At 48.2% G+C, this 12,115-nt stretch overlaps 1 protein-coding gene across 3 annotated transcripts in view; it reads right to left on the bottom strand.

Moving 5' to 3' along the window:
* zmiz1a (zinc finger, MIZ-type containing 1a) overlaps positions 1–11,828 on the bottom strand; it is a 72,435-nt gene extending 60,607 nt beyond the window's left edge. For 2 of the 3 annotated variants that reach the window (XM_057046595.1, XM_057046597.1), the window contains exon 1: positions 11,632–11,828. The gene's annotated coding sequence lies outside the window, so the exon portion shown is untranslated. The remainder of the gene's footprint in view (positions 1–11,631) is intronic. The other variant, XM_057046596.1, reaches the window with a different exon arrangement.
* Positions 11,829–12,115: the final 287 nt, after the last annotated feature.

Here is a 12,115-nt window from a genome sequence, read left to right as displayed (position 1 = left end):
ATTGATGTTAATTGTTGCGATCTCACCTTTGAAATGTTCGGCGCACTGGCCCGGAAGAGGGATTGTTCCGAGCAAATCGATACCGAGCTCTGGTTTTGTGACAGATATTATCAGCTCCGGATTTCAAGATGGTGACTGATATTTTATGTGCCACCAAAATGCAAGGAGAGAGGTTTCAATAATTGATGGCGCTGGAGCAGGGAGATTTTTAACTGCTCTCCTATTATCAATCATTAATGAAGTTTCCATCAAAAACACTTCAACCCCTTCAAGTATCAAATCTCTCCTGAAGGCGGAGGGCATTCAAACATCCCATTTAATCAAAGGCCATATAACGTCCCCCTTTCTCATCTTTGCTTGTGCAAATTAGCATAGAAACAAATAACAGCAAGAGCTGCTCAATGTGCATCTTAGTTCAGAGAGGGGAGGTTTAATAGGAAAATTCTAAATACTTCAATTCACCAACCAGGCTTCTCACCTTCTTCCTCCTGCAAACCCGTTCAAAGCTCGGTCTATCTGTCCTCTATGTGGTGTGCAAGTTCAGCGTCACGCAACGACATTCTCAAGGACACCGCTGACACCCTGTGAAACCACTTTAGGTGTGCAGGCAGCCGGCATCACCAGCCGACCACCGGCGCTGATTAAAATGTGCTCAGACAACATTAATCTTTAGCAGCATCTTTAAAGGCCAGGAACTGTACGAGATGTCCACCTCAGCTGCGGGATAGCAGCAATGATGGAGCACCAACAATTACCCCTTGAGATTTCTTTGACACTTTTCTGTGTGTAAGTGATCAGTTTCATATGAGACAGCAGTAACTGTGTCCGGTTTGATTTGTAGCTGCAGACAGGCTGCGGGTGGAGAGCCGCACTGCCTCCTACTTTCGCTTTCTCCTTCTGTCAGCCCCTGGTAACACACACACACACAAGCGCGTGTGTGCACGAGCTGTCCTGTTTCACTGCCGCGACCTTCCTTGTCACTGCTGTAGAACAGACTGCTGCATAAAAGGCAAAGAGGGGTCAGCGAGAAGATTCAGGAAGTGAAAATAGCTTGTTAAATATAGGTGCAAGCCTGCACAGGGACACGCTACAAATGAGGTAACAGTAACGCTGCATCAGCACGCTTCAGGATCACTTAGGATGTTGGATATATGCACATTCTGTCTGCATTTGTGCACGCATGCAGGACGAGCAGCGCAGTACCGACGGAAACCATTGGGGGCAGCATTGAGCACCGATAAATACCTTTGAAACTTTTGGTGAGTTGGTGAAAACAGGCTTGGTGCCAGATGCTAAAGCAGAAGAACGCTGGTTTCATGCACTTTTGAATGTAACATGACGTAAAGGCTTTGATTCAGCATCGTGGCAGACTCCCCTTCGTTCCAAAAATGCTTTGCCACGGTTCATTATGTTGCCTACCTGTTGCTACCACACACAGCAGACTGTGTCTAAACAACTTGTCAGGACGTATCTGCTTCCAGGTCAGTGAAATATAAGCAAAACGTGGATCACACATGCTCGCGTCCACATGCTCTTGTAAATCAACTCACTATCAATCTATCTGTGGGTGTTAGTCCAGCTACAATGGGACAAAAAATCTATATAAAGACATTCTATTGTTCTTATTTAAAAATATTTTATCTATATTAGCAACGTATACAATAAAATACATATTGAGAAATGCTCAAAAACAGCACATGCAGGAATAATCATTGCCATTTTTTAAATCTCGAATTTCTATCGCTGGGATTTCCACCCGACCAACCAAATGCTGTTATTCATATAGAAAAGGCAGAGACATCACAAAGGAGCCTAATCGGCTCGTCACACATGGTACCCTTTAACTTTGCGACTCGCGTGAGACGTGTTCAATCGGAGCGGTTTCAGAGCCGGCGGCTAAGGCGACGTTGTAAAGCCGACTATTCCCGAGGATTTCAACACATCAAATAGGGCTGTTTTTATCAGAAAAGCACCATGCTAGTGGTGCTGTAGCGCTGTCCGCGCTCACAGATTGGACTTTATTTCAATTTAAAAGTTGTGTTTGCAGAAACAACAGAGACGTTCTTAAAAATAGATCATGTTTCAGATCCATTTGATATTCTGTAAATATGAACATGAACAAATTGATGGACTTTTTTTTTTTTTTACAAATATTTCTGCTTTTTACTTCCCATCAATTCAACTTCAAAAAAATTAAACTTCTGTTACCACCTGTCATCGAGTCGATCTGGCCTCTGTGGCCTTTTTATCAAAGTAGCCGTGTGGCTGTGTGGTATTTTAGTTGCACGAGGACAGTTTTGAAAACCCTCCAACATCTGAGAGCTGACACTCAAAAGGCTGAAAAGCGCCGTGGCAACAAGCAGCGTTGTCGTAAAATCAAATGGAATGGCAGTGAGGAGGAAGGGTTGTGAAATGGATGTTGTCAAATTGGTTTCATAAAAACTCTCTTGCTCTCGGAGAACTTTCACAAACAGGATGAATGTTTACCCTGCAACTATATGTGTCGGAGTTTCCAGTTTCAGCCGCCTGCTGTGCTAACTACTCAACCTGCTTTAGACGGCTTTGAACTGGGAAAAACGTGGCAGCTGATACCAACACGGCCCAACAAAGGAAATCATCGGCACATGTAGAGACAAACTGTCAACATCTGAAACCTAGGAGCATCCAGAAGTAAAGCTAATGATGACAAACAGACGGCAACATTAGCTGAGTAGTGCGGACTGGCTATTCGTCCAGATTAGTAGTTTCTGAGAGAAGGGGGAATTATTTTGGTTGCAATCATTCTTTCTCAACTTCCCATTTTCCCATGAGCATCTGAGCCGAGCGTCTCCCGTCATCGTGAAGTCGCCAACTGTGAGATAAAAGCGACAACCGCAGCAACAATAGCAAATGTCAAAGCAGCGATGGAGATCAATAAACAACCATTAAACTCTGAAAACGTTACGTCAAGTTTTAGGCTTGACAACCGCGAGCATGTCAATCTATAGCTGAGCCGAACAGCTACAATTAGCGCCCCGTTCATTCATTGTGTAATTGGTTTTGTCAGTACTGGGACCGCCCCAGGCACACAGATCTAGTTTAACTGTCAAATCCTCCATTTGGCTCAGCTGTGCGAGTGGGCAAAAACACCCCGATGGAACCAACATTTCTGCTCTTTTCCTCAAAAGGCCAGTCTGAGAAAGCTTGTGTCAGCACAAGATGGGACACCGCACACTCCGGTACGCCACAAAAGTCCAAATAACAGATGCTCCATGCAGCGACAACAAAAAGCTCAATGCCCTGGTGGGCACATGTGGCAGAGAGGCTTTTTAATGAGGAAGACAGAAACCTAAGAGCGAATCAGGGCTTGTAAACTTGGCCCCACAGTGCCCGGACGGCGTGTGCTACTCTTCGTGACCTGGACGCTTTGAGCCGCAGATCGGAACAGGGACGCAGAGCGACAGATGTCTGCCTCGGCGCCGCGGCCCAGGCACGGTTGCTGCCGACACACGTGGCAAAAGGCGAGGGAAACGAGGGCGGGCAGAGGAAAAGAGCGAAGGAAAAAAATGAAGGCGGCCGGCGTCTGCACCCCGTCAAGAATCTGACGTCATGTGATAAACTTCCCCAGACAACAACCAGTTCGGTCAGAAAGTGACACTGCAAGTTTAGACACAGATGGGGTGGTGAGTCTCACACTCTCTGGCCCAGAGGGGAGGAACAAGAGTCATCTCCATGTGTCCTACATTAGCATTCGAATTAAGTGAACACGAGGCCCAAAACTTCAAGTCGCAAATCTTCAAGACCCTGCTGCACGTTTGGCTTTGAGGAGCAACACGTTAGAACCAAAGATAAGAGGGGAGGGAGCTAATTATAGCTACGCAGCAAGACGGCCAGAAACAAAGTTGATTATCATCATCCTCAAGTGGGCACAAAAGAAACCTGCTGCCTTCCCCCGTCCCTGCCACAATCCAATAGAGAGGCTTTTAGCCTTCATAATGATTTACAAAGTGACAAGTCAAACAGATTTACTGTGACAGCCTGAAAAGGACCAGCATGACCACCATTACCGCTCATGTGACCAGACCTCAAGCCATTCGGCTGTGCCCCTTTCATCCACCACCTCCCCTCCCGCCTGTTCCAGGGGACACCGAAGAATGAGGCAGGGCTCAATGGTGGCAAGCAACAACCCTTTTCAAATACCCTCCTCCCCCTCCCCCGCACTCCACACGAGCCCCCTTCAAACAAGAGGGAAAAGCTCGGCTTTGTGGAAGTTACTTAAAGCGGCAGAGCCCAGATAAGGATCTGGTCATGGAAAAGTTGTTGTAGGAACTAAATGGTGATATGGTTTATCATGTTTAACGAGCCATGAATTTTTCAGCTAGCTTATGCTAAGAGCAACCTCTATTACAGCACTCGTTAGCTTGAAATAAAAGGTTATTAAAAAAGGCATAAGGAAATCGCTGTGCCGTAGTCTTCAGAGAAATATTCTTTTGTAATATTATTTAAGCCACGTTGGATGCTGATGAACTTTTGTGCAGATTTGTGGAGCATTTATTAGCATCCCTCCCCTGACTGCGGGTGCAGCCGTCATATCACCAACGTTTTCTTTCTCTGGAAGGTGAAAAACACCTTAGCTGCTTGAGCTTTGAAAACAGAGCCACCCCTAAAACCATCAGAGCTGGCAACAGGGAGATGTGTGCAGAGAATTCCCAAGGAGTCAAGACCCTCGGGCCACGCAGATTCAGTTTCCCCTTTCTAGCTTCCAAAAACAAAGGAATTCCAGAGAAAACCAGGGCAGGACCTCACCCCAAGCCAACACTGCTGCTGCTGCTACCCCCACCTCGCTCTCACACACGCACACACTCCATGGCAATGTGCACACACAGTTACCCGGTGGAGCTAATGGTGTACGTGTGCGCGTGGCGCGTGTGTTATCTGGCCCAAATTCATAATTCACAGCCATGTCTGTCACTGTTGTTGTTGTTGACCATTGCTAGGCAGCAGAGTGCAGCCACACACATTGAATATTGTGCAACAGCCTCAAGATGTTTGGGTCAGCCCGGCCACCCCCACCTCTCCTCTCTCTCCACCCCCACTCCTCCAAATATATATGACTCAGACATGAAACGTGTGATTTACTCACGTGGATCTTTAACAATGTCAACACGCGCCACTCGGTTCCCACTGGAGTCCCACCAGACGGCCGAGCGGAGGCTGCAGGACGGCTGTGATGCAATATGATGATGTGCAATAAGTGCATTATTAGCTGCAGCTTATTTAGGGAATTTGGAGTAATGGATAGTCGTTACGACGCTAGCAGGCGCACAAGAGCTCTTAAGAGCTTTCTTTATTTTCCTTCTATTAGATTTATGACATTATAAATTTGATGGAGGGTGTTTTGAAAAGAAACATTAACAAGAGTAAAGGAGGTTTCCACTTTTGTCGCATCCTACTTCCTTTAGGCGATCCGAATGCAAAATCAGCCGCCGACAAGCACAAATCACTGTCTTGTCAGGAGCCAAATCATATCCCCAAAAGATTCATCTTTCATCATGTTTAAAAGTGATTCTGCCACTGAAAAAATGAACCTTATCAGATTCAAGCCACAACCTCTCCTACTATAAATCCAGCTGAAGCTTCGGTTTGGCTATTGATTTTTTTTTTCTATATTATTCAAAATATGAATCATCCAACTAAAGACAAGGACCTAAAATTTGGGGGAAAAAAATCTTGATTTTGTTTCTCACGCACATCATGTCTGTGAATAATGACCTCGCGTCTTTTAATATCATAAAACCCAGGGCCGCTCTGTCGGTGATGTTTGCCAGATAATTAAAGAGTCCTGCGAGACAATGATAAACATTGTTTAGGGGCCGAACCCTGGCAAGCGCAAAGCAGTGTATCGACGCTGTCTCCGGAATGCACACGATTAGCCGGGTCTCATTACTAACGTGACAAACAGCCGCTTCCACTGCAGCCTTGCTTTGCCAGGAAGATGCGTCTCTAACATGATGAAATTAGAAAGCAGTGGCACACATTAATCCCGTTACTGACCTCATACAAATGAGCAAAAGCTCCCGGCGTTATTTCAAGTAACACCTTTGGAGGCCTTTGCTTTTGAAAAATGTGTTATAAATTGCTGACACACCATCTCCTCATCATACCCCCCCACCCCATGGTGGAGTTAATGCTTAAGAACGGCCCCCTGCCCACAAACCGTCTCCCTTTACAGCCGCTGTATCCACACAGAGGTTTAAAATATGCTCCTTTATCTGAGCCAGCCAGGCAGGACTATGAAAGGGAAGTCAGTCCTCAGAACCCTGGGAAAGTGCCCGGCTCCTGTGTCAAAACTGCAGCGAGGGTAGCGAGCGAAGCAAAGTCCCCGCGCGCGCAGTAATGGACTTTTTCTATCAATCAGCAGGGTTGGAAATAAACCTTCACAGAAGGGTGCTGGAGCTGAAGATTACATGTTAATATGATCCAAGTTATTCCGACCGACACAAACGGCCTCGGTAACAGGCCGCTCGCGCAAGTGAAAAAAATAAATAAATAAATCTACGCATCTCCACCCGTCTGCAAAAACAGGGATTTGCATGTGACGTGCGCGTATGCAAAGACAATGAGAAGTACTCTACCATCAGCAGCCACACGCAGACCTTTGCACTCGGTGCATGCATGAGGGTAGCGTGACACGGGAGCACAGATAACACGACTCCCTCTCCCCCGTCAGAGGCGGAGAATGAATAGAGTGAGCAAATCCAAGTTAATATACTTTGTCAGAACACAAGGAAATATGCTTCCCCGGAGGCCATGATGGAGAGAATCTAACGCCTGCCTTTAGGGACTCTCCGCCATCCCTGTCTACCTCCCACATCCGCATCGCTGTGCACCTTGACAAACATTTCCGACCAGACAAGAGCCTGCTTAAGGCATAAATATTATTAGAAACACCGGATGTGCTGCATTATCTTGGTAAAAGGTGACTGGTGGCGTATGGAAGGTTCATGAACGGATTACAAATAAGTGCATTTGAGTCAGCGTGAGGTAATTCGGCAGGTACCATAATTCTGGTTAGCCTGTCCTAACAGGCCCATTGTTAGCGCAACAAAGACGGCCTTTGTCGAGGTCCTTTCATTTTTACTGTCATGACATCACGGCACTGTCATGGCTGGCGCAGCTACCGTCCGTTTCATGAGCCCCGGGGAGACAAAGTATTACGATAAGGCTACAGCCGGCGCCGGAATTGGCCTCAGAACTGTTTATTTAAACAAAGACTTATTTACTTAGGTAACGTCGGTATCATTTAGCGGCACAGCCGCATTAGTGGAAACGGAGTATAACACCTGGCCTGAAAAGGCTTCAGGATGTCCCAGGTGAGTAAAAACTGAAGGCACGTGAACGTGCGAAGACCCTCGGAGGAGGCGGCGGCTGCGGCGTGCGCTAACTTGCTGGAGTGCAGCGGTTTACGGGGAAACAAGGCAAACACAGCAGATCAGCGGCAACACTGCAGACCCACTGACCCAGCATGAAGAGGGAGAGAGACTAATTAGCGACTGTACTTACAACTGAAAGGGGAGACTGGGGGAGGGGGCACACAGACAGCACGCAGTTGGAGGAGGAGGACAATGAGTTTGTTCAGCTTAAACTGGATTTACAAGCTAAACAGACACACGTCGACGCCACTCAACGATGTACAAAGTATCATTTCTGTTCATCTCCGACTGGCTCGCCAGCGTCGGAGCAGAGCGGAGAGCACCGCGAGGGATTCACCAGTGGTTGAAAGAGAAGGAAGAGCGAGGGGAACTGGTGAGAAGCCTGGAGTGCAGGCAGCAGCGGTGGCAGAACGGAGGGATGGAACATATTGTTCCCAGAGAGAGAACGAGTGTCGTTTATGATCCAGGTTCGAGGGCAGTGGAGGGGGGGTCAGGACAGGAGCATCCCCTCCTAACCCCAAATCAAACAGGCATCACACAGGTGGAGGACTGAGCACTTCAAGAACGAGAGCCGAGCTGCTCGTGTTAAATCACTTAAAGATCCGTCTGATGAATTTGCCCGTCTACATCCGTTTAATATGGACACTTTGCCTGGAGCCATGTGATAACTGGAATATATCTGGAGCAAATCGTTATTTATTCAAGGAAGGGTCTTGATGCAAATGTTTGCAGCGCGGCCTTGTTTCATTTGCACGCCAGAAATCCGACAGGCAAAGGTAGCGTTTTCCACGGCGACGTCCCGCCAGCTTTGCCTCCGCATTTACAACTCATTTACAAGGAGAGGCACGTCTGAGGGAAACATCAAGTTTATATTTCCTCTGACACGGCGACAGAATGGCGTAATTAACATACCCGGAAAGCCTGTTGCAAGGTTAACAAAGCGTTTTTAATTTGCATTTGTTCAGAGGATGCCATGTGAAGTGGAGCACTGAGCGATTCCTGGCTTGATTCTGAAAACTAGCGGTATTTAGTGCCGCAGCTGGTCCCAGCAGTGATTGGTAATGGAAGAATGTTGAAACCAAAATCACCGTTTTTAATAAGCCATGACCAAAGTCAATTGGAACGTCCAAACCGCGGAGAGGATTTTAGTTTCACTGTCCTGCAAGTTGGATTTCCAGCGGATTACATCTGCTGAAGTCCAGATCTGAACCCGGTCCAGGCATCGACCACGCCGTCGCCCGGTCCTGGTGTGTTTGCGGCTACTTAGGATTAAAGACGACCCGAAATTCATAGCAAATTCTCACAACTTCCGTGGAAAACTAAAGCAGCTTACCAACCATTTTTCCTCACTCAGCTCGAGCCTGGAGGGTATCGCTGACCAGAGCGGCATCGAGGCACCTCGCCTTGGCTCAATTGGGCCCCGAACTGATGGGATCGCCGCGGAGCTGCTCTCAACAAGAGTTAGACTCTTTGCTGGACTGAAATGCTCCACGTGTAGAGGGCTGTATCAGGGTGCAAACCCAGCCCAAACATAAGCATTTGAAGTTGTTACCTCCGCCGAGCCTTTATTCTGAAAATTAGGCTTTAAAAAGCTCTCAGGCATCCTTATTAAAAGTTCAAAACTAGACATGTTCAGGAACAAAAGGCTCAGGCTAGATGAAAAGGGCTGCCAAGATGCACCACAAGTGAGACAGAAAGAGAGTCAGAAACAAAGGAGAACTTCTGTTCAGGACACAAGTGGGTGGGATGGGATGGCGGCGAGACACCCAGCTACAGGAATCCATATCAAGTGAACGGGCGAGTGTTGTGCAGCGCTCTTCAAACCACCACCAGCACTTAGATGAAATGTCAGGCTGTCAAAACAGTGATTAGCGTTCGGCAGGTTTTAAAGCACTTAGCAGCTTGGAGCAGCGCAGCCGCTCTGCAAACAATGGCTAACGCTGAACAAGTTGGTAAATTGCTGAGTAACAATAAGCTAATTAGCCAGACGTGAGGAGAAAGGTGTTTTTCCTATTCGCGATTGTAATCAGTCACAGCTCCCTACTTCACACGAGCACAAGGACGGAGAAGAAAGAGCGCTGACTGCCTCAATCTTCTCTGGGATTAATCAGCCACAGATCTTGGAGATTGGCTGCGGGATACAGTTTCTTGGACTGAAATAACCGCGGCTTGATCCAAACGACGGAATGAATGAGATGAAATGGAGTTTAGGTTGTGCGAGTTCTATAAAATCTCAATGAGAACCGCGGAGAGTCCATTCAGCCTCCATGTTGGATCCAGGCGACGAGCATATTGTTGCATCTAAACACAGCTCCTCCATCACCATGCTGCAACTTGTAGCGCTGCCAGCACACACGGTCCCAGTTGCCGGTCTCCATTTTCCCATTTCTAAGCATATTATGGTATGTAGAGCCTGACGGCTCGCTCTAAATCACCACGTGTTCGACTGCGCCCAGCATCACAGCCCCGAAATTTGATTTCAGAGTGACTTTCTGAGGGACTTTTCAGCCTGTTTAGAGCATGAGACACTCTTCTGCCTCATCTCAGCCTCGTTGGCCGGCCGGCTGCTGAGAGGCCCCGTGAGGGACGACAGGAGAAAAGAAAACTGACACACAATAACACAGATGCGCTTCCAAGTTCCACAAAGTTGCAGATGGCTTTAATTCCTCCTCATCTTCCTCTCGCAGCGTTAAAAGGTAATCCACGCCCACAAGCGCGAATTTTCCCTGCTTTTTATTTGGAGACGACTTCATGCCGCTTGGCGACAGCGTGGGGGGGGTGAAGTTGAACAGAACTAATTAATGTGTTTCTGCTGAAACAATTACATTACATCACCGATTGAAACAGCAAAGGAAGGAGAGAGCGGTGGTTGCGCGCATCCGAAATCTGTTTACACACGTTCTTCGACATACAGGGAACGGACACGGCACCGGCACCTGCAATCCAGCGCAATCCCGCTGCAATAAACACCCACTGTCTGAAAATATAATGTTATGTTTCACACAGAATTAGATCACGGGCTTTAAGGAGCTCAAAAGAGAGCTGATGCACTGCTGCCACGGGGCACAACACCTTGTTATCGCAGCTGCACAGCCAATTTATAAGTTATTGATTAGATATTAGAAACACTTACTGGAACAACTGGCAGCTCTAGAACAACCTCCTGGGAAAAGGCTAGTCCGTTTAACTTTAGCTTTACCAAGGCAGGTTCTTGTGACCCCCCCCTTCCCAAACTTTAGGAGGGTGCACGGTCATGAAAGAGTGTCAGTCTCCTCCTCCTCCTCCTCCTCCTGCAGGGAGCCCCCTCTCTATGGAACTCTGCCCCGGCTGGCCTCACATCCAGATGGGAGGATTTTTTTTTTATGGGGAGGGTCCGCCAGACTTGTGGCAGAAGGCTGCTCCAAGCAGCTCCTGCTGGAGGACGGATTACAAAGTTTGGTACTGAGGATGTAGTTTTAGGCCGACGTGTGCTCTGAGGGCAGGGGGGGTTCAAATCAATGGATATCCACGCTTCAGTGTAATAGAAATAATCACGTCTACTTAATTACTTTAAATAATAATAATAGTAATCACCTACTGTTTACATGGGAAGGTCTCAATGACCTTACATTGTGGGCGGGGGGGCACTAATCTCTGAATGAACCCTGAGAGGACCCAATCATCAGTATAATCACTAAACCAATAGCAAATGTCAACAACAACATGACAACAGATTAACATATGGACACAAGTGCGCAGCGCATCGGAGTGCGCGGCGCAGCTCATAATAGCGCCGAAGGGAGCCTGTCAAAGCTCAATGACACACATTCTCAGTTTAGCACCGACCGAGCCATCAGCTGATCAACCGAGACCAGACCTGCACAGACGCACACGCCACTGGCGTGCACAAATCCGCCGCCCGCATAGATCTGGACCTGACCCCGCGCAGCGCATTGACTTCGGCTCTCTGTCTCCGGCAACTCGTCTGCACAAGACGGACGCACGGCACCCGGGAGCCGGGCGATCTTCCAGCGCGTCGCCGCGTTCCGCCGCCGCTCTGGCGGCCACAGACCGTGACCCCCTCCCGCCCCGAGTTCATCAGCGGCTGTTAAAGGTTTCCGGGAGGTCACCCTATTGTTAGCAGGTAGTATCTGTCCAAGCCTCGTCTCGAGCGACCCCACGCACGCGTTCAAGAACAACAACAGAAAATATAACCGCACCGAGCAGGCGCCAAACTTACTTTAAGCGGGGAGCTGAGTGGCGGATCCGCGTATTGTTCCCCCCTAAACCTCGTGTCCACGGCGCTGCTCTCGCTCGCTGGCTCCGGCTCGCAGAAACGACGTGCGCGGCTCGGAGACAGTGTGACTGACTGACTGAATCAACTACCGCCGAGCACGGCAAGTTGAAGTGTCAGATTACACTGGCTATTCAGTTACCACAGCGAGCCGGGCTCCCGGGTCTGCGGGAAAGTGTGAACTGGAGTCCCGCGGAGGGACGCCGGGTGTGACGGTGGAGCGGAGCGCACGTCACGGCTCCGCCGCCGCAGCGTGGGGGAGTCAGCGCAGGGGGTAAGAGTTCATAAAAATAATCATAATAAACCATTTTCATTGCGCTGGTGCGATATTTGACTGACAATCTGCTGGTGCTGTCGGGTGAAAGACTACAAATAGAGTGATGTAACGAAGAAGACTTAAAACTTTAAAACTGGGAATACGGAATTATAA

This window comes from Takifugu flavidus, chromosome 11 (genome assembly GCF_003711565.1).
Source record: "Takifugu flavidus isolate HTHZ2018 chromosome 11, ASM371156v2, whole genome shotgun sequence".
NCBI classification, from domain to species: domain Eukaryota; kingdom Metazoa; phylum Chordata; class Actinopteri; order Tetraodontiformes; family Tetraodontidae; genus Takifugu; species Takifugu flavidus.
Note: the sequence above shows the minus strand (reverse complement) of the source record. Positions and strands in the feature narration are given on the sequence as shown.